The 24,982-nt window shown below is 39.0% G+C and overlaps 1 long non-coding RNA gene across 3 annotated transcripts in view; it reads right to left on the bottom strand.

Annotated features, from left to right (window-relative positions):
• Positions 1 to 1,562: 1,562 nt before the first annotated feature.
• The window catches only part of LOC135184190 (uncharacterized), a 40,780-nt gene continuing 17,360 nt past the window's right edge, over positions 1,563 to 24,982 (bottom strand). The window contains exon 4 of one of the 3 annotated variants that reach the window (XR_010305891.1): positions 1,563 to 1,655. This is a non-coding gene — a long non-coding RNA (uncharacterized LOC135184190). Of the gene's footprint in view, positions 1,656 to 7,262; positions 7,471 to 19,567; positions 19,616 to 24,982 lie in introns of those variants that run through there. The other 2 variants (XR_010305893.1, XR_010305894.1) reach the window with 2 other exon arrangements.

Here is a 24,982-nt window from a genome sequence, read left to right on the forward strand (position 1 = left end):
AGCTGAAAGTCTGACACTGTACAGATAAGCTGGCAGTGAAAATGACTCCTACCATATATGTATCAAGGGCATCAAGGGCATACCCTCCACATAATAGCTGCCCACCATCATTAGTGGCAGGACATACATATCTAGTATGCGTTGTCTCATTGCTATTTAGTCTGCTCAAGTATTTTGAGATGAAGGGCCTTGAGCAATAGTGTGAAGTCTCAGCGAAGTCGCAGGAAGCTTTGTAAGATCAGATTAGGAAAGGCACCTGCACATCATTCAGGAGGGACCAGGTGAAACAAAGCATGGAGATAACAAAGAAAAAGAAACAAAGAAACAAATGTGACTGTAGTTATGTGGTGGCAGAGCAGGAGCATAAGAAACATCATGGAGAGGTCTAATGTAAGGGTCAAAACCACCAAATCCCTGCTGACCTTGGGAATCATACTGCTGTGCTGTTGTAAAAGGTGTCTGTGGTGACCATGGCAGATTGAGATCTGGACTTAACTTCTCTACCTCAGACTACCTGTAAAAGCCATTGCCTCATTAGCTACTTAGAACATCTTTCTGTAGAGGGTTTTCCTCACAGAAACACACCCTTGTGCTATGCACATGTATGCACATGGAGCCCAGTGCTCCTGGAAAGAGTCAGGTGTGCTCCTGTGACACTGTGCAGATGGCACCCAGAATCCATGGGTTAGAGCAGCAGCACACAGCCCATCTGTGCGGCAGCTGTACAAAATGTGATGCCTGCCTTCAGAAGTTGCAGACTTGCTATAGGAGTGCTGTAGAGTTGTGCTGTACACTGGAAACATGCCTGGTATTTCTGGACTGTTAGCAGCTAGGCCAGGTGCTCTGAAATCTTGGGAAATTGTACACAGTCTTAAACTTCACCCAAACAAAATATGCAGATATTCTAGAAGAAGCAAGGTTTATTTTTGCTACAGTCTGTGGCAGCTATTTTGTGCCAGCTTTCCTTAAAATGTTAACTTCACTTATCCATCTCTCAAGCATACACAGTAATATTATGTCTTCTACCTCTGTTGTGCCTATGTAAACAATCAATTATTTATGAAAGTGGATCTGGAAGTTTCATACAGGAGAAGCAGTTCAATGCAAGCAATAAATATTATATTTTGGTCTTGTATGGGCAGGTGAAACAAAAGGATTCTTAGCCTGCAAATTTGGCACTGGATATTGTCATATGAAAGTACACTCTTCTAGTGCAGCATTGCTAGAGTGTGTGTTTGCCAGAGCTGCTGCTTGAATGCTTGATTTGTTCCTGCTACAGTGTTAACTTTTATTGTCACAGTTTACAAATATATCCATCCTATTCCAGCTTGTCACTGTCATTATTTCCCTTCACCCTCAGAAGACACAAACATCCTATTTTCTGTGTAGGTCCCTATGGTAATCTTCAACTGCTAGTGCTGTTATGCACTCCAGTTCTTAGGGACTGAAGCACATAAAGCCCTAAGTCCCCCCAAAATATTTTATCAATCTAGCAGATGCAGCCCAAATGGAGAGGAATTATTGTATCATAAACAGGTCCATTAGACCGGGACTAACCTGAAGGTTAGATGTGGCGTCTTCTCTGAAGTAATGCCGTGGCACTGTCAATGGGGTGATGATAAATCACCAGTAATATCCATGGTCCTTTGAGATACCTAGTAGAATGAAAAGATAGAATATTAGGCGTGGATAAGAGCAAAGATGTTTTTCGGTTTCAATATTGCTTTATTTTTAACCTTACTTGTCAGAGATGCACGATAAAAGACAGGTCCAACACAGCAAACAACTCCAAAACACTATATTCTGTTTGATACTTTTTTTTCCTCCCATGCCAATCAATCTTGTGGGCTAAAACCCACTAGAAATACCAATATGAATGATTTTAATTTCACAACCCAGCCACACATCTATAAAAGTTAACTCTTAAGAAACTGAAGACACTGGATGGGTAATGCTATCTGACTTAGGTCCTCTGAAAAAGCTTACTTTTCACACAAACATTCATTTAAGAACAAATGCTAAGGACAAATCTGAAATGATTGTTGCCATGTATATTGTTAGCCATCACCTGATTTATTTATTTCACGTTCTTGGTGGAACCATGCCAAAATTTTCTGGCTTAACTAACTAGGTAAGAAGCAAAGAGGAACTACAGTTGCCTCTAACCAGTGAGCCTAAAGGCTGAGCAGAAACATTCTAGCTTCACACATAAACCTTTCAGTGTTTCATTGCCATGGTTTCCTTGGCAAGGAAATGTGGAGTGCCAGATCAGAATAAAATCAGAGCAATTCAAGCAGATTGAATTGATTGATTGCTTACATCAGATGATAAGAAGACAAGAAAATGCAGCATGCACTTGTCATGAAGTTGAGAAAGTGCTTATGAGGTTGCTCTGTCCTGGAAACTGAAAGCACCATTGATCTGATGATGATATTGGAGTTTGAAACCAGCAAAGGGTAAGCTGACAACACAGTAACAACTGTTTTTATGAGAGGATACAATACATCTCCATCATTCCTGTAGGCTTTCTATCAGTCTCTGCTCTCTTTACCAAGCTATGTTATTGCACAACGGAGTATGAAATTGCCTAAGTTAATACTGACCTAAGTCAGTAGAGTGAGGAGCCATACAAACATTACCTTGGATCTAGAAACAGTATAGGTAACCAGAACAAGATCCAGCCTCCCTGCTAGTTCTGCAAGTCCATGTCTTCTCATCTACCCTACATCTATTATATATGAGCTAAAAATAGAAATATATATATATATATATATGGCCCAGAGATCTGGACTTTTTTTTTCATTAGTAGTATTTTGAAGCAGTTTTCAGATGCTCATAAATGAAAAAGTGCTGATTCTGAATGCTAAATCAGTTCTCAGGTGTTTTGTTGCACTGGACATTTCTGGACAAAACAGGGGAAAGCCAGCAAACCACCACAGAACTTTTAGCCAAGCCTCTGTACTGCAGTGTTCTCGAGTATAGCATGATTGTATTTGCAGGATGAAAGGCTTAGCAGACCAGATCTTCATTAGCAGAAACATACATAGCTGTACTGTACTAAGGGAATTAGATTGGTTTATGCTGATCAACAATAAAATCTAGCTTCAGCATCGCTATAAATGAGGAAGAACCACTCAGGTTGCTTGGTAAAATTTTAGTTTGAGCTATGGCCTGCTATGGTTCTGCCTCTACTTAATGAGTTCTGAAGAAGTATCCCAGACTGATACTTTGCTTGTTTTCCACCCCAGCATATGCATTAAGGAAAGCAATGTGTCTTTGCCATGTCCCACTTGAATTATCTCCAGGAAGTGACACTTGCCTGGTGCTACTCAGCAATACTGAAGGCACTGCACCAGTAAATTGAACATCCTTGCTTAGCAAGAATGAAATTAATAGATACATTTTAACAGTTTTTTGGTTTATTTCATGTCTTTGAATCAGGACACTGAAAATTTATGTTGCTGTGATAATAGTTTTCTGAAAGCAATACAAAAGTAACTTAATTGCTTTAATTTTGTACGTGAGACTACAAAATGTTCAACCACACACTGCCTCTATAAAAAAAGGAGACTGGATTTATATTAATTTGATCTAATCTAGGATTATTTGGTATATAAAGACATACAAACCAAGTCACCCAGTATACAAATGTTCAAAAGGACATGATTAATAGAAGTATTTTGGCTTTTACAACCATTTGGTTTCTGTGCAAGTGTATAGTCTCAAGAATAAATATCTAAAAGAAATCTTGGTAGAGAAAGCAGCAGCTATTTCACAGCAGTACTGCAATATAACAATTCAGACTTAATGAAACATTTAAAATATGCTATTACTGATATTGTTCATTTAAATATGCTATTAGTGATATTGTTTCATTATACGTTTTCTTGTACACTGTTTTCATGCTTAAGTGACCTCTAAATTGGACTATTGCAAATCACAACTAATGGATTTGCAATGAAATGCTCAACGTGGGTTTGTGTTGGGACAAAATATTGTTGAGAAGGTACCTTTGTCTCTATTGCGTTCACAAAGCCTTTTGAAAATCAGTAGTATCTGCAGAGTTTCTTAATTAGGAACCCAGCTCTGCTTCTGAATAGCAAGCTAAAGGTGACAAGGGAGGGAAAAGGAACAGGTAAATTCATTCTATGAAGAGATTCAGCTTGGCTTTCTGCTGATGGATAAAAGATGAAACAGGTTAGAGGAGAGGGAGCTGTTTCCACAGCAAATATTGTCACCCTTGTTAAAAGTTTAATGAGGACTGTAATATGCATTACTAGCTGATTGTATTTGTAGTACTGAATGTATCCCATGATTTGCTAGAAAACATCATACTGGTATACTAGGGAGAAAAATGTCATTGTTTTGCAGAAAGAAAAATATCACTTGCTAGTTACTGCAATTTAAACACTCAGTCACTGACAACTTGGAGGTACAATATAATGTTTTATTGCAATGTATTAGCCTTGCCCTGGAATTGTAGTGAAACTCTGTCTTGATTGCTCTCTGGCAAGGCACAGAAATGGCTTGGCATGAGCTCTGAATTTCTGATAAATAGTATAAAACAAATAGCATATACAGCCATTAAAACTGTGCAGCAGGATATCTCTTCAACTTTTCATTCCCAGAGAACAATTGGCCTTTCTGCACTTTTATAAAGCAAATGATGCCTTCTAAGTAAGTTCTAGTTGCTTCCATGCAGCTCCCTTGCCACAGAGCTGGGGATGGAAGGCAAAAGCTAGCCTTGCTTTTCTTCACATCTGACAGAAATTATTTTTCAAGTACAATGAAGAAAAAAAAAAGGGGGGGGGGGGGGAAGGAAGGGCTTGTTTGACTATCATGCAGAGGCAGCAGCCTCCTCTCTTTCCTCTGGTCTCCCTCCCCCCTCCCACACACACACTATCAGAGCAGCCAGCCAGCGTACCCTGCATCAGCTGAATCAGTGCCACTGACAGACATATCTAGGTCAGGAGGAACTTTGGTGGATTAAGGCGAGGAAGAGTCACACCACTTCTGATGATCACAGCAGCAAATTTTAATTATCAGGGAAGTCTACTGCCATGATAAACCTGAATTCACTAGCCCACAGGAACATGTGCTGCCCAGAATATATAAGTAGTAAGGCCTTGATCTGAGTGGAAATACACTGTGAATTATAGTTGCTGTCACTGTAAGTTTATAAAGCATTTTACAAAGACATAGCAAGACATATTCCCTTACTCAAAGATCTTATAACCTGATATGAGATAAAAAACAAGACAAGACAAGAAGCAACAGTTCCAGAGAGATCACTGATTATAAATAAAGGGGAGAAATAATTGTCTGAAGAAATGTTTCAGCAAGGAATTCAAAGGAAGAGAGAGAGCGCCTGCATATGAGATCAGAAGGATAGTTCCAGGCACACAAGGCTGAAAATCAAGAGAATGTGATTACAGAATTGGAAAGAGCAGAGGGACAAGAGGCAGGAGGGAAAAAGATAGTGCTGAGCTACTAGAGGCAAAATTACACACAGCTCTGCAGTCACTTGTAAGTGTGGCTCTGCTGTATGCTAGTAAAATATCCACAGCAGCAATTCCTAAGAGCAGGAGTGAAGACAGTTAATTTAGAGGAGTTTTCACAATGATTCAAGCCCAGAGAAGAGGGCATCAATGAGTACTTTGTTGTTAATATTTTGTGGAAATAGATGTATGACAGATGCAGTTTCAAAATCAGCTCAGCCCACACCTGTAGCTTCCCAGAAATAAAAACTCTGACATAAACATTTTGCCAGTTTTACTTGCTGATCTGGGGAAAAAGTACACCACAAAGAAACCACTCAAACACCTTTTTGTGCTCTCCTGGAGCCATCTAACTATCTCAACAAACAGGAAGAAACCCCTTCAGTGATTAGAAGCTGAAAGTCCACCACCAAGCTGATTATAATGAAAGGAGGTTGTAGTGAGGTGAGTGTTGGTTTCTTCTCTCAAATAACTAGTGACAAAAGAAAACGGCCTCGAGTTGCACCCAGAGAGGTTTAGACTGGAGATTAGGAAAAATGTCTTTATTGAAGGAGTGGGGAAGGTATGCCCAGGGAAGTGATAGTCTCCTCCACTCAAGGTGTTCAAAAAAACCAAGAAGTTGTGGCACTTCAGGACCGGGTTTAGTGGGTGTGGTGGTGGTGGATCGACAGGTGGACTTGATGGTCTTTTCCATCATGTATGATTCTACAGTAATCATCATATTGTGAGGGGCCTTTACTCTCTCCTCTAAGACAGCTAAATAAATCTGAAATGGAAGAGAAACCAGCACCTGCTAGTGCCAGACTAGCTTCAGAAAGCTGACCAAGTTACTGGCCTTTTACCATAGAAGCCATGTAGCATAATACAGTTAGTATCATTCTAGGGGTCTTCTCTAACTGCCACTGCTATTCATCCTGACCACTCCATATAAAGAGAAAGGTCAAGACTGGTTTCTCATACTCCTGGAATGTCACAGGGTTTTTTCATACAGGCATTTTGTGTCAGATATTCTTAATGGTTGTGTGAGAACTTGTAAAAATGACTTTAGTATCTGCTGTGTTGTGTATGAGTGTAACCATGTAAGGATAGAGTAGCATTTACGGTAGAGTTGAATATATACAGGCAGATAAATCTGACTATGAAGTCCTGTATGAGGTGATTACTGAGGAAGTCTCTGGCTTATATAATACTGAACAAATTCTGACTACAGTTGACACAGACATAGCAGCTCTGCTCAAATGGCTGTCAACATGTAGTCATTCTTCACTGATTACTTCAATCTATCTTGCTCCCCACCAAAAAAAAGGGGGGGGAAAAGAAAAAGGCAAACATGAATTCTGCCTGTGGCTAGTAAATTCATTCTCTCAAGAGCTACAATTTACCTGGGGCAAGATTCACAAGTCTGAGGGTTTGGGGGTTTTCTTCCATATTAAGTGTAAGCATTAACTATTTTTCTTACATACTCTTTGGCCATACATAATTTAAAGCACTTGAAATCCTGCTCTCCAGGAGGAGAAGGCAAAGTCCTCTCTTCCTGTCGATGTTTCATAAGGTTGGAGATTTGCACTCCGAAGTGTTGGAGGGTGATGCACCATTTCTGAATTCTCATCAGTGCAGGAAGCAAAGTTTATCTCAGAGTGTCAAAATAACATATTCCTTTATTTTTGATCAGCAGAGTTCTCTTACTTTTGATCACTGCAAAAAGGGAACATGGCATAGACATGGAAAGGATTCTGGGAACTATTAGCAGCTAAGCTTTTTTGGATTAACAGATTTCAAAAAATTACCTCCTTCTCTTTTGATCAGAAATGAAGAGTTGTTGAAAGGTAACAACTGTTACACTCGCTCCTATCTGGCAAAGGAGTTGTCTTGTTTTGTGGCAAAGCAGCATGTTATAAAACAACTCGTCAAAACTGTTACATGGCTTCGGAGGCTGACAGCATTTCTGTTCATTTCTCATCAGTGACCTTGTCTGCAGGAAAAAACATGGTATATTCCTGATAATGTTTACCCAAGAGGTAAGAAACGTTTGCAGCAACTGAATGTAAATTGTAGAAAAACTCTGCCTACACAGGCATTAAGTTCCATACTCCCCAGCATTAACGTGAAGCAGAGCCTGAAAGAAGCACATCCTTAATAGTGCTTACAATGCACAAAGAATAACTTGGATAATTTCTTACGGCTTTGACTCTGACTGCAGAACTGAAAGGAGCGTGGGCGTGGATGTGTATGAATGAGAACTATGGCACAGGAAGGCTTTTACTGAAAGCACAAGTTGGCACAGAGGGTTTGCAAAGGCAGCTGGAAATCATCAGCTAAAAATTACTTCTGTGAGTCACAGAGGAGTGAAAACAGGCTGACAAACCTGCAGTTGTGGCATAGAAGCCCTGATGTGACTTCCAGTTACATGGAAGCATTCAGCTGTACTGACATTACTACTCAGGTCTCTCAAGTTTCAAACCAATTCTTAAATTTCTAGGGCATCCTTTGTCCCATCTAAGTAGCCTGTGACCCACATCAAGGGTGAAAACTCATGCTTGTGCAGCCAGGACAATCAGACACGTTTACACAGAAGCATTTGTCTCAGTCCTTACAAGTGTGCACCTTGAGAGGCTTTTCAGGAAACAGCAACATCAAATATGCTATAGAAACCCAACTTTAGGGAAAGAGATATATTTACTCAATCCAGACTCTTCTCTCATTTCATCTAGACTGAAACAGTTATAATTAGCTCTCAAAATTTACAGAGAAGTGACAAAGAATGACTGTGGAGACAGAGGAATGGAGCAGCCTCTTCAAAGAGTCTTCCTTCAGAGCAGGTTTGTATAAATAACCCATTTTTTATCCTGATTCTTAAGAGTGAACACAGAAAGCACACACAGTGTGATATAAATAAGACTTAAAGGATAAGCAGTGATCTCCTGCTTCACTGTTAAAATTACCCTCACTCATTACTGGCTAATGCTTACCTAGGCTATCATAGCAAAGCTCAAAACCAAATGGTTCTCACATGGAATTTTGTTGCAAATGGAAACTGTGGTAATGGGCTGGTGAAGGGGGACAAACTGTGCAGGTACGTTCTAGGGTGACTAGGTTTGGTTTGTGTTCTGAGCAAGGCATGGCTGTGACCCAGGGCTAAAATATATGGCCACAGCCATAAAGGGGATGGATCACTTATGAGTTGTCTCTTCAGTGTTTTCCAGCTCCTCATTCATTCATTCTGTTTATTCATTTCAAGGTCCAGATAAACCATGAAACACCACTGACATCTTTAATGCCACTCATCTGTGCTGAAAACTACAATAGCCCATACATCTGCCTACCAGGCAGTTCTATAGCCTTCATTTACTGCTCTTAATCTATGAGCTCATCTGGACAATCCCCCAGTTAGTTGGGAAAATACAACAGCTAAGAACAGTTAAGCAACTTGTCCAAGTTCATATAAAATCTAACCTGCATTGCCTGGACTGGAATTGTTACCAGGATAAACCGAAGTAACATCATTTAAAAAAAATGGAGTAAATAGAATCATAGAATCAACCAGTTTGGGAGAGACCTCCAAGATCAGCCAGTCCAACCTATCACCCAGCCCTAGCCAGTCAACTAGACCATGGCACTAAGTGCCTTATCCAGTCTTTTCTTGAAGACCTCCAGGGATGGTGACTCCACCACCTTCCTGGGCAGCCCATTCCAATAGCAAGTCACTCTCTCTGTGAAGAAATTCCTCCTAACAGCTACTTAAGGACATCTTTCTGCCGGATGATGTCTGGATTTACTGTTGTGTCTCATATGTTTGCTTTTGCAGTATTTAGAGGAGGTTAAAAGTACTTCGACATTACCATTTCCTAACAACATTATCATAGACTTCTAAGATCATTGAGTCCATAATCTTTGTATCAAAATACCTGGCTGCAAACTACTTCTTTTCAGCTTCCTTCCTACTCACCTTACCATGCACAGAAAAAAAAAAGGAGATCCCAAATGAGCACTATAGACTTTTGGCTTAGCCATCTGTATCTCAGTTACAGCACTCTTAATGTTTCCTATGCAGGTAGAGAACATTGTCTAGAGGTTTACTGCTCCTTATATATCTTATAAATTCAGTTCATAAATTAACATGTGTAACTACAAATACAGACAATTAGTTTCTTTTGATTGACACAATTTCCATGCAAACTAGCCTAAAACTTCAGCTCAAAAATTTTAAGCAGCTTGCCCTGAAAAACTTGAAGAACTCTTGGTTTAATGTCATTTGCCTTCTATAATGGATGTTTTCCCCTTTCCAAAGAGCTTTTCCCAGATAACTGTCATTGCTGATCTTTGGTTTTGTCCTTGGGTTTCTTTCCCCTCTCCTGCATTACCTATATTTATTTTGCATGGACTATTTCCCAAGGATTTTTTTTTTTGTCATTTCTTCTATATAAAGTGAACTTCAAGGTCTTCTGATGAAAAATCAAATCACAGTAAAAATGCTCCCGTACAAGACATCCATAATAAATAAGCATTGATATTGTAAGCTTAAGAGAGAATTCATTAAGAATCAAATAACAAAGGAGAAACTCAGAAAATAAAATATGAAAAATTAATGGGCTTATTGTACAGGAAAGGAGAGCAAAGAGAATAAAACAAGAGAGCTTACTGTAGGCAAGTATGTTTAATGTTTATTTAAGTAAAAACAAAATGTAAAGAAAGCTGTTTTAGTGAGTAGATGAAAAAGATGCAATGAAGCTAAGAAATAGGAAAATAATAGTGCCTATTGAATTTTCACAAAATTTCAGATTTGTCTCATTTTCCTTTGTCATTTAGGGGAAAAAAATTAGAATTAGCAGTGATCAGAGGATCTGTGTTAGAGTCCCCTGTAAGAAACACAAAGGGGGAAAAAGTCTGGTAACTTTAAAGAATTCAAATATATTTTACATGAAAAATTAAGAGACTGTAGGAGTAAAGATCAGGGGGGGAAATCTTTCTGTTACTATTTTCAGGGTTTTCACAAAGGCACAAACACTCTTTTACTGCCAAAACATATCATTTGCTTAGCATCACACCAAGATATTTCAGGTCTGGTAAACAACTGCCTCCTGAAATTCTACCCACTCCTGGTTTGGGGCAAGAAAATAAACAGTGCTGTTTCATTTTTGAGGTGTAGGACTCTGTGAATCAAAGCAGGGTTGTTTTCCTGGAAGTTTTCTTGGACAAGAAGAGACAATCTATTTGAAAATGCATTCCTATCTTTCACACCTATACATTTCATTAAACCATACAGGGCACTACAGGGGTGGTAGCACATGTCATTGACTGGACAAGGTACAAACACTCAGCTTGTGTCACATAACACATTTGTTTTAGACATATTTATTGCAACCTAAGTTCAGTTTTCTGTGTGAGGAAAGCTACTTGCAGGTTATTTATTTGTACAATTAACCTCTCTGCACATGCAATCATGCCAAGCTTCTTTTTTCTGTGTGAGGAAAACTACTTGCAGGTTATTTATTTGTACAATTAACCTCTCTGCACATGCAATCATGCTACGTTTCTGTTTTCTGTGTGAGGAAATCTACTTGCAGGTTATTTATCTGTACAATTAACAGACCTGCACATGCAATCATGCTAAACAAAGCCAATAAAGGGAGGTTTGATATGCCTGCCTCTTCCAAAACATGCCCAAAAAGGCAGAAGCACAGGCTGTGGTTCAGGAAAGGGACTCATTTACTCCCTGCAACCTGAGCACTGTCTCCCAGCTCTAGCACTTCTCTTGGTTTTACTCTTAGGATACCATGAGAGGAGAAAGGTGATCTTAGGGCTTTAACAGACCTAAAGACAAGGACAACAGATTATAGAGGCATTTCCCAGACACTTAGGAGATAAAAGACAATCTACAAACAACACTCCTATGTCTTTGATTTTACAGCAGTCTTCACCAACACAAATGCTTACCCATCCTCCTGTAAGGAGGGAGGGACTGGGGCTCTATGGCAAATCGGGTTACACATCTCCATTAAGACTCATAAACTCTCTCAATGCCCAGGCTACCTCTGTCAGAGCAAAAGCCCAACAAACCCTTCAGGTTGAAAGTCTACACCAATAATAAGTACCCTGAGTTTAGAATGTCTACTGTAAAAAACACTGCTCTAGGAAAAGATTGCAATTAATAGTGCTAATTCTGGGTTGCTACAGTCTGAAGATTATGTTAATTGGTGCTATGAAAAGGGTAAAAACCATGCAAACGTCAGCATTTCTCCTGCATCCAAGTTCTTTCAGGAGGCCATGGCAGCCGAAATATCAGTCAAGAACTGTATCATCTACGAGCAGTAGAATCTCTCCCTAGCATACACACAGGATACTAGCTAATTTAAATATACATCAAATCAGTAACCCAGCTAAACACATCCAAAGTGGCAACATTTCTTTGATAATCAAGGTTGGGGCGGGGGGAGGGGGAAATAGTTTCACTTTTTTTGTCAAAAGTAATTTTTCTTTCTTTTTTTTTTTTTTTATCTCTAGGATGAGGATATTTATTGCTCATGTGTTTGCAGACTAAATTGTTCTCATCGCTGTAAATAACTTCTGAAATGTTGTTCTCTCAGCTGCACTAAGCTTTAATATAGCATAGTAATGAGTGGGATGTGCAGCTTCTGCTTATCTACTCTATTTTGGACAATGCCACTGGCTCATGTTTATTAAGGAAGTTGGCAGTGAAACTGAATCTCTGCTTTCCCCCTGGTAGATAAACTGTGCCTGAGCTAACGTTCATGAGGATCTTGGAAGACTCATTTAAATACAGTGCCTAAGGCTACACTTTTTTTCCCGTGGATTGCAGAACTGCAACATAAAGCTTTTGCTTTTCTGATGTTCTCTTAGAACTGATGCTTATATATTACAGAGTCTGGCCAGGATTTTGTAGCAAGTATCAAAAGTCTATGTTGAAACTGAGTTCTCAGGTATTTTTTCATATCATTGTCCCCACTGCAAGTAAGATATTTCTGGTTTTGTTGTTTCTTTTGGTTGGTTGGGTGCTTTTTGTTGTTTTGTTGTTTGGCTGGTTGGTTGGTTTTGGAAGACTTACAGGAAAACATAACTTCCACCTTGCCATATTTCACAGAATCACAGAATTAACTAGGTTGGAAAAGACCTCTAGAATCATCAAGTCCAACCTATCACCTAACCCTTCTAATTAACTAAATCATGATGCTAAGTGCTTCATCCAGCCTCCAATTTCTATTTGTATTGTAAGATTCTAGGAAATTGAGTAAGTATTCTTCCTCCTTTGTCTGGGACCATGGATCTCAGCCATTCACAGATAGTGTCTCCTTCATGCCATACTGGCCTATGAAGCTTCATCACTTAATCTAAACATTTTATAATTGTCTTGGTTCTAATTTTAATTAGAGAGACTGAAATAAATTTGATAGCACCAATAACAATTTATAGAGTGCCCTTCCCTCTTCCCCCTCCTTTCCCAAAAGAAAGGGAGTAGATGGAGAGAGAGAAAAGTAAGCACACCCAAATAAACGAATCTCACTCGATTTGGAAGTTAAAAAGGAAAGTTTAACAGTAACTTAAAAAGGTATCTGAGGTAGGGAAGTTACAAAAGGTATAGGGAAGGGAAAGCAAATACAAAAGGGTATAAATACAACCCGAGTTTGATGGTGAGGCTTTGTCCGCCTTGTGGGTGGTGGCCACGTGGTAAAACAGAGAAAACAGGATGAGGATGGTGATGCTGATAATCAGGAAGGCAGGGGGTGCAGAGAAACAGGAGGTCCCCCTGCTTTTATGGATCTTTAGACAGGAAGGGGGAGTGGGCTAACCATCACTTGGTGGTGTTCAGACCCACCCCTGGGGATGGGTCAAGACCATCTAAGGTCAGGTTCCAGGTTACTCCCCCTGGAGTGTTAAGCCTATACAATCATGTCAGTTCAGCATGATTGTCCAAATAAGATCTTTTTCCACCTAGCAGCATAATGTGAACCTTTCCTGCAATTAAAAGATATACTGTGTTTGTCAGCTGTTTCAGGCAGTAGCCTTTATTTCAGATTATCTCTGTGCTCTATTTCAGCTGTGCTGAGAACATTTGAATATGTCTGAATACCTTAGAAAAGAAAAAGGAAAGCTAAAAATACAAAAATAAATGAATAAATCAGGTATTTTCCTATTTATTTAATCAGTAGTTAATGACAGTCGTTAATACTGCATATGTAGCAATGCTTCTCCAATTGTCATCTGAGCACTGCACAAACCAAAACACAGCAGCCCATGGAAAACTGACATTTTTCATGATTACAGGAAATTTTGAAAGGGTCAAAGCTTCCTGGAATATTCATGAGGTGGAGGTGCTTTTAAGTAAACATTCTATGTCAGATTTTCAAAGCATAACTGTTGGTTGTGTCTCTCGTAAGTGCCTCTCCCATTTTCTGCATCCATGGACATGCTGGGGGCTTTGTACAGAAATTTTTAGGTCCTGTACATGCTGAACTACAGCAGATGAATGCACCTGCTCTTTGAAAAAAAATGGATAATGTTTTTTTCAGATAGAAAAAGAAATTTGCAATTACAGTGCAAGGACTTTAAAAATAAATGCCATACCCAAAATTAAACAAAAACTGCATAAAGTCCCAGCTCTGCATCCTGGGAACTTAAGAAGTGACAGTCTGGATGCCATGTGGCACATGAAGGCTTGTTGCTGCAGTGGTTGTCCTCCAAGATCTAGGATCTTATCTTACAGAAGAGGACTCCTAACTCTTTCATCAGGCACTCTGTGTAGCCTAAGAGAGGACTAACACTTTCACTCTGGGACTGATGTACCCAACAGGCTGAACAGTCTGTCGACAGCTACCCAACACCAAGTTAAACCATGAAATGTTAATCTACTCTGGGTCTTAGTCCTCTCTGAGAGCTTCAGATCTTCAGCAAGCACTCCTTGCTGAAAGCAGGGACCTAGTCCCTTTGAGCAGTGTTTGTATTTTTCTTTTAAAACACAGCTGAAGAAGGAGATACTGAGTCTTTCTTTCCTCTACAATAGCCAAGTAGTAAGAATGTTTGCCCTTTAAAAGGAAAGCACAGATTCAATTCCCTCTTGTCTGAACTTCAAACCTATACTTTTATCTTCCAGATGAGTGCCCAAAACACAAGGCTTGCAAGACACAAGGCTACTCAGGAGGTGGGGAATGTTGTTCTTTGAAAGCAGTACCTTTGTGCAGAAGAAAAGCTCCAAATTCATGAGGTCAGAAAGGATGGATAACTCAGCAGTTCAGAGTTTAGGTGCTCATTATGTTTGGTTCCTGTTCTAAGGCCCATTGCTTCTTTCTGCTCTTTTGTTTGGTTCTTTTATTGATTTTATTTTTGGGAGGTTTTTTGTGTGGTTTGTTTTTTGATTTTGTTTTGTTGGGATTTTTTTAATGCAATTTCTGTAGAATGTAAAGTCAGTTGTATTTTCTATAGTTTTATTTTGGGGGTTCTTTTTTTTTTTTTTTTTTTTTTTTGTGTGTGGTTAGTTTGTGGGGGTTTTTTAAAGCAATTTCTGTTGAATGTAAAAGTCAGTTGTATTTTCTATTGAGAAAGGTAAGTACAGACCAACCTCCAAATGAGTACTTTAACACCTAGGTGAAAGAACTCCCCAGAGTTCCACCCAGGGCTCATAACTACCTAAATAGGCTAATAAACTACTGTACACTAAGAAAAGAAGCTTGTGGTTTGAATAACAGCCAGGTTTTCAAGGGAAGCTGAAATAGCTGTTGGTTAGAAGTAGCTTCCTGTTTGGAGTCATAAGCAAGTTAATAAAAAGGCTTCTCCTGGTTACGGAAGGTAACCGAGATGAATAGTCAACTACTCTGTAGATTGTAACAGCTACTCAGCCTCATCAATGGTGAAGCTGTTGGGGTTTAATCAGGGGTAACTATAAAGCTTCAAGGTCAAACAGCAAGATCCTTCTGATTTCTGCCATGTTAAGTGACAACTCAGTGGAGATTTCTAGACAGCAATTCTAGAACCAGCTAATTTTATAGTTAATGCTTTCCCTCAGCAAATCACAAATAAAATGCAAGCACCTTAACTATAACCCTGGTCAAATCCTTAAGTTTTGAGTGCTAGCATGATCTGATCTGATTTCTAATACTGCTCTCATACAGAGCTTGACTAAATATTAGTCCAAGTAGTATAACCCTTTCTTTCAAAAGCTATGAAAAAATCTGATGTACAACCTGTGACCAGGTGCCTGCTGGTTTTAGGTGCTGAGGCTCTTTGGAAGCCTGTGGAACTATGCCAGCTTGTATCTACAGCTAGTGTCACTCAGAATTCAGTTGCATCTTTTTTAAGTGCAAAATGTCATTAGTTGTACCAGAAGCTGACATGAAGTAGCATTTCCACCTAATTGTCCTATCCTTTTACTGACAGCTTGCTGTTGCCCTTCCGAAACCTTGTCAGTTGGAATTTCACTGAAAAAGTGCATTTGGTAGCATTTTGAACCAGCATTTTCCTTGAAAAGCATTGTTTGGAGAATAAAGGAGGAAGGGGATATAGAACAGCTGTTTTTTCCTACAAAAAACAAAAGTGAAAGTCTTGGCCACATAATCATTTGATTCTTTGTCTCCCTCCATTGTATTTTCTTCCCCAGAAATATTAATATGCTTCCTTCTTAGAATCCCTCAATTTTTTGAGTAAGGCAAATTCTCACATTGCCCATTCAGCTGCTCTCATTTTTTTTCATATAGGAAGTTGGCAGCATAAAGTATTTCACTCTAACTTTGTTCAGAGAAAATGCTACTTAAATAATCTTTATTCACAAACCTTGTTAAGTGTATTGCTTAGTATATCTAGTATTGTGTAGCAAGATGAGTATCTAAATCAATAAATTCTTCAAGGTAGCTTCAAAGAATTAGAGAAATAAACTTGTGCTGATAGCATCAGCCAAGATTATAATCATGGCATGAATATTTGGTTTTCGGAATGTTGATAGAGGCTACAAAATGACTTTATAAACAATGAATAGGTATCATGAGATGCCTTACCACCCTGGAAGTGAAGAAAATGAAGATCAGATAGGCAAACTCATAACATTATCTGATGTGATTAATTAGGAACGAGCTTTTCACATCTTTGGATAAAGATTTTCTTTTAGACCTACTGAAATCCTATCTTTACCAGGACTTTTCTTCCCAAACCTATGAGGACTAAGATCTTAAACCAAATCATTTTCACAGTTACCAATTTCATGCTCAAGTACAACCCTGTTATGGAGGTGTAATTAATTAATGTGAGATTATATTTTTCCAAAATTAATATTGTTTATTAATTTTGGTATTCAGAACTCCATCCCTGACCACTAATTTTAATAATAATGGCTTCTTTGCATGGTCATGGAGACATTACACAGAGGAGTAACTAGATCTAGAAATAACTAGCAAAAAATATACACATTAATTGATCTCAATTGAACAGGAAGAGAAGGTTCTTGCAGTCAATACACTGCTTGTCCACAAGTTGGATTCAAGGAGCTTCTTTCTGCTTTTGGCAGAAGGCAATGGTGAATTATAAGAGGCTTTAAGTATTTACTCACAAAATATTATCTCCTGACTTGCAGGGCTAACTATAGCTTCAGACAGTACCCAAACACTTTCACAGCATTCTGTGAAAGACGCTGAGGCTTTTCTGGCCCAAATTCCATAGCTATCAGGGTACTATACAGATGTTTTCTCACTGTAATTTCTGCCACTAAAAGCAAAGGCTTTCCATAGCACCAGTCAGAGGAATCAGCTGGTTTCTTTTCTTACAGGTCACATAATTAAACACTTCATGTTTGTTGCTCATCAAGTCCTGTATCTGACTTGAAGAGTCTTTCTGTTTTAGATCCTTTCTGAGTTGAGTTGAACAGATGGTTTAAGCAGAGGGGGAAAGGCAAGAATTTATTGTGACGTGATCCAGTTTGCAAAACTCTTCTTGGCTACACCTTACTCCCCATTCAAACTGTGTGTAATGGAGACAGGCCAATTGACATTGATGAGTTCTGACAACAGGACATTAACCTCAGAACTGTGAAGAGCTCACACAGCAGGCCTGTATCTTAAAGCTGTAATTTTTACATTATTGATATGAGTTCCGCTTATGCTGAGACACAGACTTTGTATTCAACATAAAGTAGCTAGCCACAACTGATCACAAATAGTTTTTCCTTAAGATGGAACAGATGTCTCATCTTGCTGAGTGCTATTTGGAAACCTCACCTCTAACAATTGCAGGACACCACTTCTGAAATTAAATAACTGCTTCATTTAAAGGCAGCAAATTTTTAAATGCTTTCAAAAGATTCTCAAAGACAGACTCCAAGTCATAGCTGATGATTTTCAATATGCTTAAATCCAGATCCATTTGAAGTAGCAGAAAATATGTCTATCTGATTTGCATGGTAAAAGTTAAAGACACAAGGTCTGAGCTTCTGAGAAGCAAATCTTGAAAGCTTGGATATTGAGTACAATTAAGTGAGACTGTAGCAACCTAGAAAGGAAATTATTTTTTAATGCCCATAGCCACTGAATAGAGAAAAAAAAAATAATCCTTTTCCAAAGTTTTGAAAAGAAGGGGGCAAACTTTAGCAGAAATAAAAAGTCTCGGAAGATGGCCAAAATAAAGCTGGAGTGTAATTATCACTGTGTTGGAAAAGAAACAAACTAATCATCAGTAACTACACATCAATAACAAGGACGTGGCAAACCAACAGAGAGTGTAAAAGCAATGGATAAAGAGAATAGGGCAGCATTTTTTGTGAATCAAAAATATTTGTTATGGCATGGGATACTGAGAGAAGGTAACAGAGTGGAAAGAGATGCTGAAAATGTTAAAAGTAATAAGAGGTAGAAGAAAAAACATGAAAATATTACTGTTTAACTTAGAGCAGCATCTATCAATATCTCTGTTAAGGTAGCACAGAGGAAAGAAGAACAAACAAAGGACATGACAGGGAAACAAACTCCTGGATTGAATCCTAAAGGCACAAAGTCCCAAAAATGACACAGAAAACAAAGGTTCAGTCATTAGTGATCTGGAAAGATGGCAAAACAGGAGACTGAGACTGCACTGCATTGCAGTACAGGATACACATTTGTGAAAAGGATGAGGAAATAGCTGGAGAAAAGTGACTTGATTCAGTGTCACAACACTTAAGAGGACAGGAATTTAAACTGAAGAAAGGCTGTACCCAAAAAGACTTAGCAGAATTCTTTAAAGGAAAGAGGAAAAAGAAGATAACACTTGCCAATAAATGGAACAACATTAACTAATGTATGCTGGCCTTCTCCCGTCCTGATGCCCTATGTCCTTCTGGCTGATGCAACAGCACACCTTTAGATGAAAGCATTATTCACATCTAACTGCTTCTACAGTTTTCACACTAGCATTTTTCACTTACTAATATGCTTTACCTTGTGACTTATTAATAGCACATTAGACTGGTGTGAGAATTTCTGCCTTTACCTCCCTACATCAGCCTTGCAAATACTCCTTTTCTCAGCCCTTGAGTCTGAGCTGCTGTTGCTAACACAGATGTCTAAAATTCTGTGTGAATTTTATTCAAGTCTCTTCCTAGATGGATGTTGAGTGGAGGTGAAACACTTGAGATTCTGCATACTCTTACATGCAAACTGGGAGTTGTGGAGCTGTATAATTATCATGGCAGAGTGCTTTCCTTCATATTAGAATCCTATCCAGTTATTTTGAAGCCATGAGGAGTTTACATCAGTATTTTTCTCTACATATCTTTACTCTTAATTGTATTTATGGTTTTGAAGCTTTACTAGGTTCATAATTGTGTATTCTCCTCTGTCAGATAAAGACTGAATTTCAGCTCCTTTAGGAGTCTGTTGTTATTACTGTTTTTATAGCTTTGCTCCAGTTAGGAAAATGATTTAATACTAAACATTAAAGTATTCCCTTTTTGTCTCTCAGAGATAGGCACTTTAATCCTCCCTAAGAGGCATCATATGTCCATCCGGTGAAGCAGTGTCTTGCTCCTGCATTAGCAGACAGGGTGGTGATGAGTTAGAATTTGGGACCAAAGGTGGCATTAGCCAAAGAAGTATATATAGAAAATACTGTTACTTCCTCCAGTGTCCATTTGCAACAGAAAGCGAATCCTGCAGACAAGAAAGAGATTTACAGGGAGGGGGGAAAGCGTCGCTAGCACAGACAGTATAAATCTGAACTCCATTTCTTTAAAAGCCTGAGTTGAGAGGGCATAGTTGGAGTCAGTTTACCCTGACCAATAGTTCACAGGCAACATATCACCTGTCAGCATCTCAGTACTTCTTGTCAGTACAGGAAGTTGTAAAGTTATGGCAAATGATGCTGTGGTGAGAGCAAGGGATGGTACTATCCATAAAGCACCATTTCCTTTTATAGTCACACCCAAAGCTTGGCAAATACTGGGTTGGGTCTGATTCTCCCCCAGTGGTTGATGACTCTTAAGGGAAGCCTTCTGAGAGAAGTGGAAAAAAGAACAGGATTCTGAAGGTGTTCTACTGCTTAAAGATCATAAGCCTTTGACTAATGTCTCTTTTAAATGTTTGAAGATCTGAGTACTGAGTACTACATTTTTCTGTGCTGCAATACACATTTAAGGCTTTTCCTAAAAAACAAACAAACAAACAAACAAACAAACCCACAAGAATCAGAGAATCATAGAATCAACCAGGCTGGAAGAGAAGCTGGAGAGAAAAAAAAAGATCCTCCTTATCAGTCCACATCTTTTCCATTGGCCAATGCCTGCATAATATTATTACATGATGTGTTTATTACAAATCTGTCCTTCTGTGATCATTTTGAACAAGAAAGATTCTTCCATAATGTCTGTAGCTACATATCTGGGCAATTCAGTTTTCATTTAATCAAGTACTTTTGCCTGCTTTGGCTGTATTTTCTCCCAGGTTCATGCCAAAGAACCAGGGCTCACAGCAATGCCATTCAAACTTTTGTAAAAGTCACCTTTAAGATAAGCCATACATATTTATTTATTTAAGTCCTTTCTCATTGATCAGCCTTTCCAAGGCCTCAGTCCTGAGTGCCCTTTCAGTTTGTCAATACCTTGGTTTTTTCCTAGTGAGACACAATAACAGGGCTTTTCAAACACTGACTGATCCCAGTAACTCTGTGAAAGAAGTGCTGTGTTCTCTCTCTGAACTCTCACGGTAAGATCTATGCAGCTGAAAGCTCTAAATCTTTAGAAAATCCTGTAAGATATCATAGCTAAAACTTCACTATGTTTTAATCTAATTTGCATCTTTAATAGGCCTTATCTATTTCACTCAAGTACAATCTTGATGTATACCTTATATCTGTAATCTCAATACCTCCCAAATATCTGCAGGGAGCAAAACGAACTCTAAGGACATTAAAGATTTTTGGTTTGTGATAGAATTTTGCTAAAGAATGACAAGAATATTTTTTCCCCTTCTCCAAATAGCATCCATTCTTCTGTCAACACAGTGTGTGCTTTCTTTTCTCCCTCTGCTTTAATTCTGATTCCACCAAAAATCAAAATCCTGTGACTGATGTTCAAAATGAGCTGAGGTGATATTGAGGTTTTGAACTTTATCTGAGCATGTCACTCACTTGAAGGCATTCCAGACCTCAAATGGCTCAGTGCCACTCTTCAGAAATGAGACAGGAACAAGTATTGATTTTCTTTTTTTTCTTTGAAACTGAGTACCTAATGAGCAAATGAAGATATGGTTGGTCCTGGATTTATTTGGGCATCTAGAAGAGGCTTCTCAGGGTTTAAATGTATGAAGAGCAGTTTGTTGCACTTACACTCTTTTCCTTCCTGTTTGTTTCTTTAATTTTACTGGGATTTGAAACATAGATTAGATCAATTACTCTATACTGTATTTCTATAGCAAACTGAAGCTCTTGCATGGTAAAAATATACTCTTTGGATCTGACAAGAGACTGTTACAGTACTACAGTATATTCTTGTTGGTACTTGAGAAAGTAAACAAAATTAAAAGCCACTGGGAAAAGAGAATACATTGCTCCCTGAAGGTACAAGTGTTTTTTCAAGATGAAAATTACAGATTTATAGGAAAATCCAAGCACTTTCTCAAAAGTGAGGTGTTTCAAATCTGCTGAAGGTAAGTGAGATAAATATATTGAACAGACAACTGAATCCAGGGAACAAGTATGAGGTAAATAATAGAATCATAGATTGGTAGGCATTGGAAGGGACCTCTGGAGATCACCAACTCTAATCCCTGTATTGTATCTGAACAAAAAATTACTACTGTATAGATAGGTGGAGAAAAATGAAAGTAGTTTAACTATCAAAGTAAGCAGTGAGAGCTTGCAATACACTACAGCATCTCAGCATGTGAAAATTACTACCAAAAATAGGAAAACTGGAGAGTTTGGTGGAGGAGAACCTACTGAACCTACTGAAGTGTAGAATTCTGCACCTGGGGAGGAAAAAACCCATGCTGCCATACAGGTCAGGGGTCGACCTGCTGGAAAGCAACTCTGCTTCCCCTCTGCTCTGCCCTAATGAGGCCACAGTTCTAGAGACAGAAAACTGCTGGACAGAGTCCAACGGAGGGTTACAAAGATGAATAGAGGACTGGAGCATCTCTCTTCTGAGGAGAAACTGACAGACCTAGGACTTCTGGCCTGGAGAAGGCTGAGAGGGCATCTTTTCAATGCTTATAAATAGCTGGGGATCAAGAAGATGGGACCAGACTCTTATCAGTGGTACTGAGTGATAGGACAAGTGATAATGACCACAAACAAGGAGACAGAAAGTTCCACCTAAACATAAAGAAAACCTTTTCTTTTGATGGTGCAGAACACTGCACCAGACTGCCCAGAGAGGTTGTGGAGTCTCCTGCTCTGTTGACTTTCAAAACCTGCCAGGACATGTCCTGTGCAACCTGATCTAAGTGTACCTGGTTGGTCAGACCAGATGATCCCCAGAGGACCCTTCCAAGGTTACCTTTCTGTGAAAAACTAAGCCATGTTTGTGACTGGTTTTTTGTCGGGATTTGGTTTTTTGGGCGTTTGTTTGTTTGTTCATTTTAATTTCAGAGGAAGGGCTTTTTTCCTGTTTAGGAATTTGTGATTGAAATTCTGTAGAGTGTCACCAGCTTATTTATCTTAATTAAAAAAAAAAAAACCAAACCAAACAATAATTGTCATTCAACTTCAGGAAGTTGTGTCAGTCACTGACACTATGATGTAACAAGTTACATAGTGTACTGCAGCAGCATGGAAATAAAATACAGTGTTTGTATAGTATAGCATACACTGTACCAACACTCAAAAAAAAATCTTTAAGAGAAATAAAATGGATATTAGCATGAATAATCCACAATCATATTACACTCTCAATGATCTGTTTATGTCTGCCTCCCTGCAGCACTAATGATTAAATGTAACTCAGTGTATAACGATTAGCTTGGGATTACAGAATCATCTGAATACAAAGCAATAAGTCTTCATGTTAAGATGGAAATTCTGCTGCCATCCATTTATTACAAAAGTCTCTCTGAGAATTTGATCTAATGTAATATGTTGTCCAGGGTATGTGTATTAATCTAAATAGCATTGCTAAAATTAGATATGGTAGTCTTGATAAGTGAAGTGCATTTCTAGAAACATATTTTTTATGAAGATTGTTTATTGCTTATATTCAGCTGTAAGTACCTGATAATAATTCCTGGTCTAACGAAGATGTGCAATCGCTCATTCATCAGTAATTCTTTATTATCTCATTTTCTCCTGGGAAAGGAAATCTGTCATACACATCAATCAATTGATCAAATAATAATGTGAAAATCTTCATTGTGGTAAATGCATTCCGAGACTATCAATTTAGGAGCAGTCCTATCAATTTCTACTGACACGCACTGGATTTCAAAGCCGACGTGACAATTTACATAAGTGAAGACTGTCCCTTCCAGCAAGGGCTTTGACGGCCTGATCCTTCAAATGAGCACAGACTAATTTTTGGATGTGCCTGTCTAGTTAGCCTAATCTTGTAAGTTTACAGTGAACTAAAGGTGAGTCACAGTGAAATTTCAGGTTTTGTGCTGGATTTCCATTGTTTGGCTTTTTTTCCCAGTTTCTTTTTGGGCCTTTCTAGCAGCATAAACCAGATAGCTTGTGTGATTCTAAATACAGCAAGATCCACTCTGCCAGTAAAAATTAAAACACAAGCAAACTTAGCTGAAACAGGAAAATAAACAGATCAGGAGAGAATTAACTAACTGTCCTCCCACTAAGCCCCAGCTTCACGCTGTGTTTGCCCCACAATCTCAGATCATAGAATCAACCAGGTTGGAAGAGACCTCCAAGATCAGCCAGTCCAACCTATCCACCAGCCCCATCCAGTCAACTAGACCATGGCACTAAGTGCCTCATCCAGGCTTTTCTTGAACACTCCCAGGGATGGTGACTCCACCACCCCCCTGGGCAGCCCATTCCAATGCCAATCACTCTCTCTGGCAAGAACTTCCTCCTAACATCCAGCCTAAACTTCCCCTGGCACAACTTGAGACTGTGTCCCCTTGTTCTGTTGCTGGTTGTCTGGGAGAAGAGACCAACCCCCACCTGGCTACAACCTCCCTTCAGGTAGTTGTAGACAGCAATGAGGTCACCCCTGAGCCTCCTCTTCTCTAGGCTAAACAACCCCAGATCATGGCGTAGCAAAGCAGTGCTGGGAGGTAACACTCTTGCGGAGCACAAGTGTCCAACAGAATCTTTTCCTCACTGGGTAGATGGCAGTACCAGGAAGTTGGAGAGAATGTTTGCTGCAAAGCCCCTGCAATGCCATTTTGAAAAGCAGACAGTTAATGTAGTCTCAGACACAGCAGGATATGACTGGATCCTTTCAAACCATGGAATACAGATGTGCAGACCTTTCCAGTCTTTATAGCTTTTACCTTTCCAGAGGGAGCATTATACTTGTGAAACTTATACAGTACTTCTAGGCCCTCCTTTCCCAGTAAAGTTTTCACAGCAGGGTAGAAAAAGGCTTACAGTGTTCCAAATGTATGTTTCTGGGCACACAAATCTGTTATTTCTTCTGGACCAACTATGCCTACTGAATCCTGCACAGATAATCCAAATGCAAAAGTACACAAACATTGGCAGCCAATAGGAGGCTTTCCATCTCAAGCACGAAAACAGAAGTTATTCTGATAGCTTTTCCAAGGGATGTCTAGTGGGGCTTGTTTGCCAGAGTTTGAATCTGTAATCAACAACCTACTGCTGTTTCTATTTTAAAGCCTTCATATTTAACATTCGTTGATGGATTGCCACGTGCAGAATGTATAAACTTGTATAAACAAAGTGATGAGAAGAGGCTTACACATGGATGCCATGAAGGCAGCCTGTATATAAGCACTTGTTCAGAAATCTTCCCTGAGATTCTCTGGTTTGTGGAATAACTCAGCAGTGTATCACTGGATGTGGACAACACACTGCACTTAAGACATAGCCTGCTTTGTAGAAAGGAA

Source organism: Pogoniulus pusillus, chromosome 20, assembly GCF_015220805.1.
Source record: "Pogoniulus pusillus isolate bPogPus1 chromosome 20, bPogPus1.pri, whole genome shotgun sequence".
Lineage (NCBI taxonomy): Eukaryota > Metazoa > Chordata > Aves > Piciformes > Lybiidae > Pogoniulus > Pogoniulus pusillus.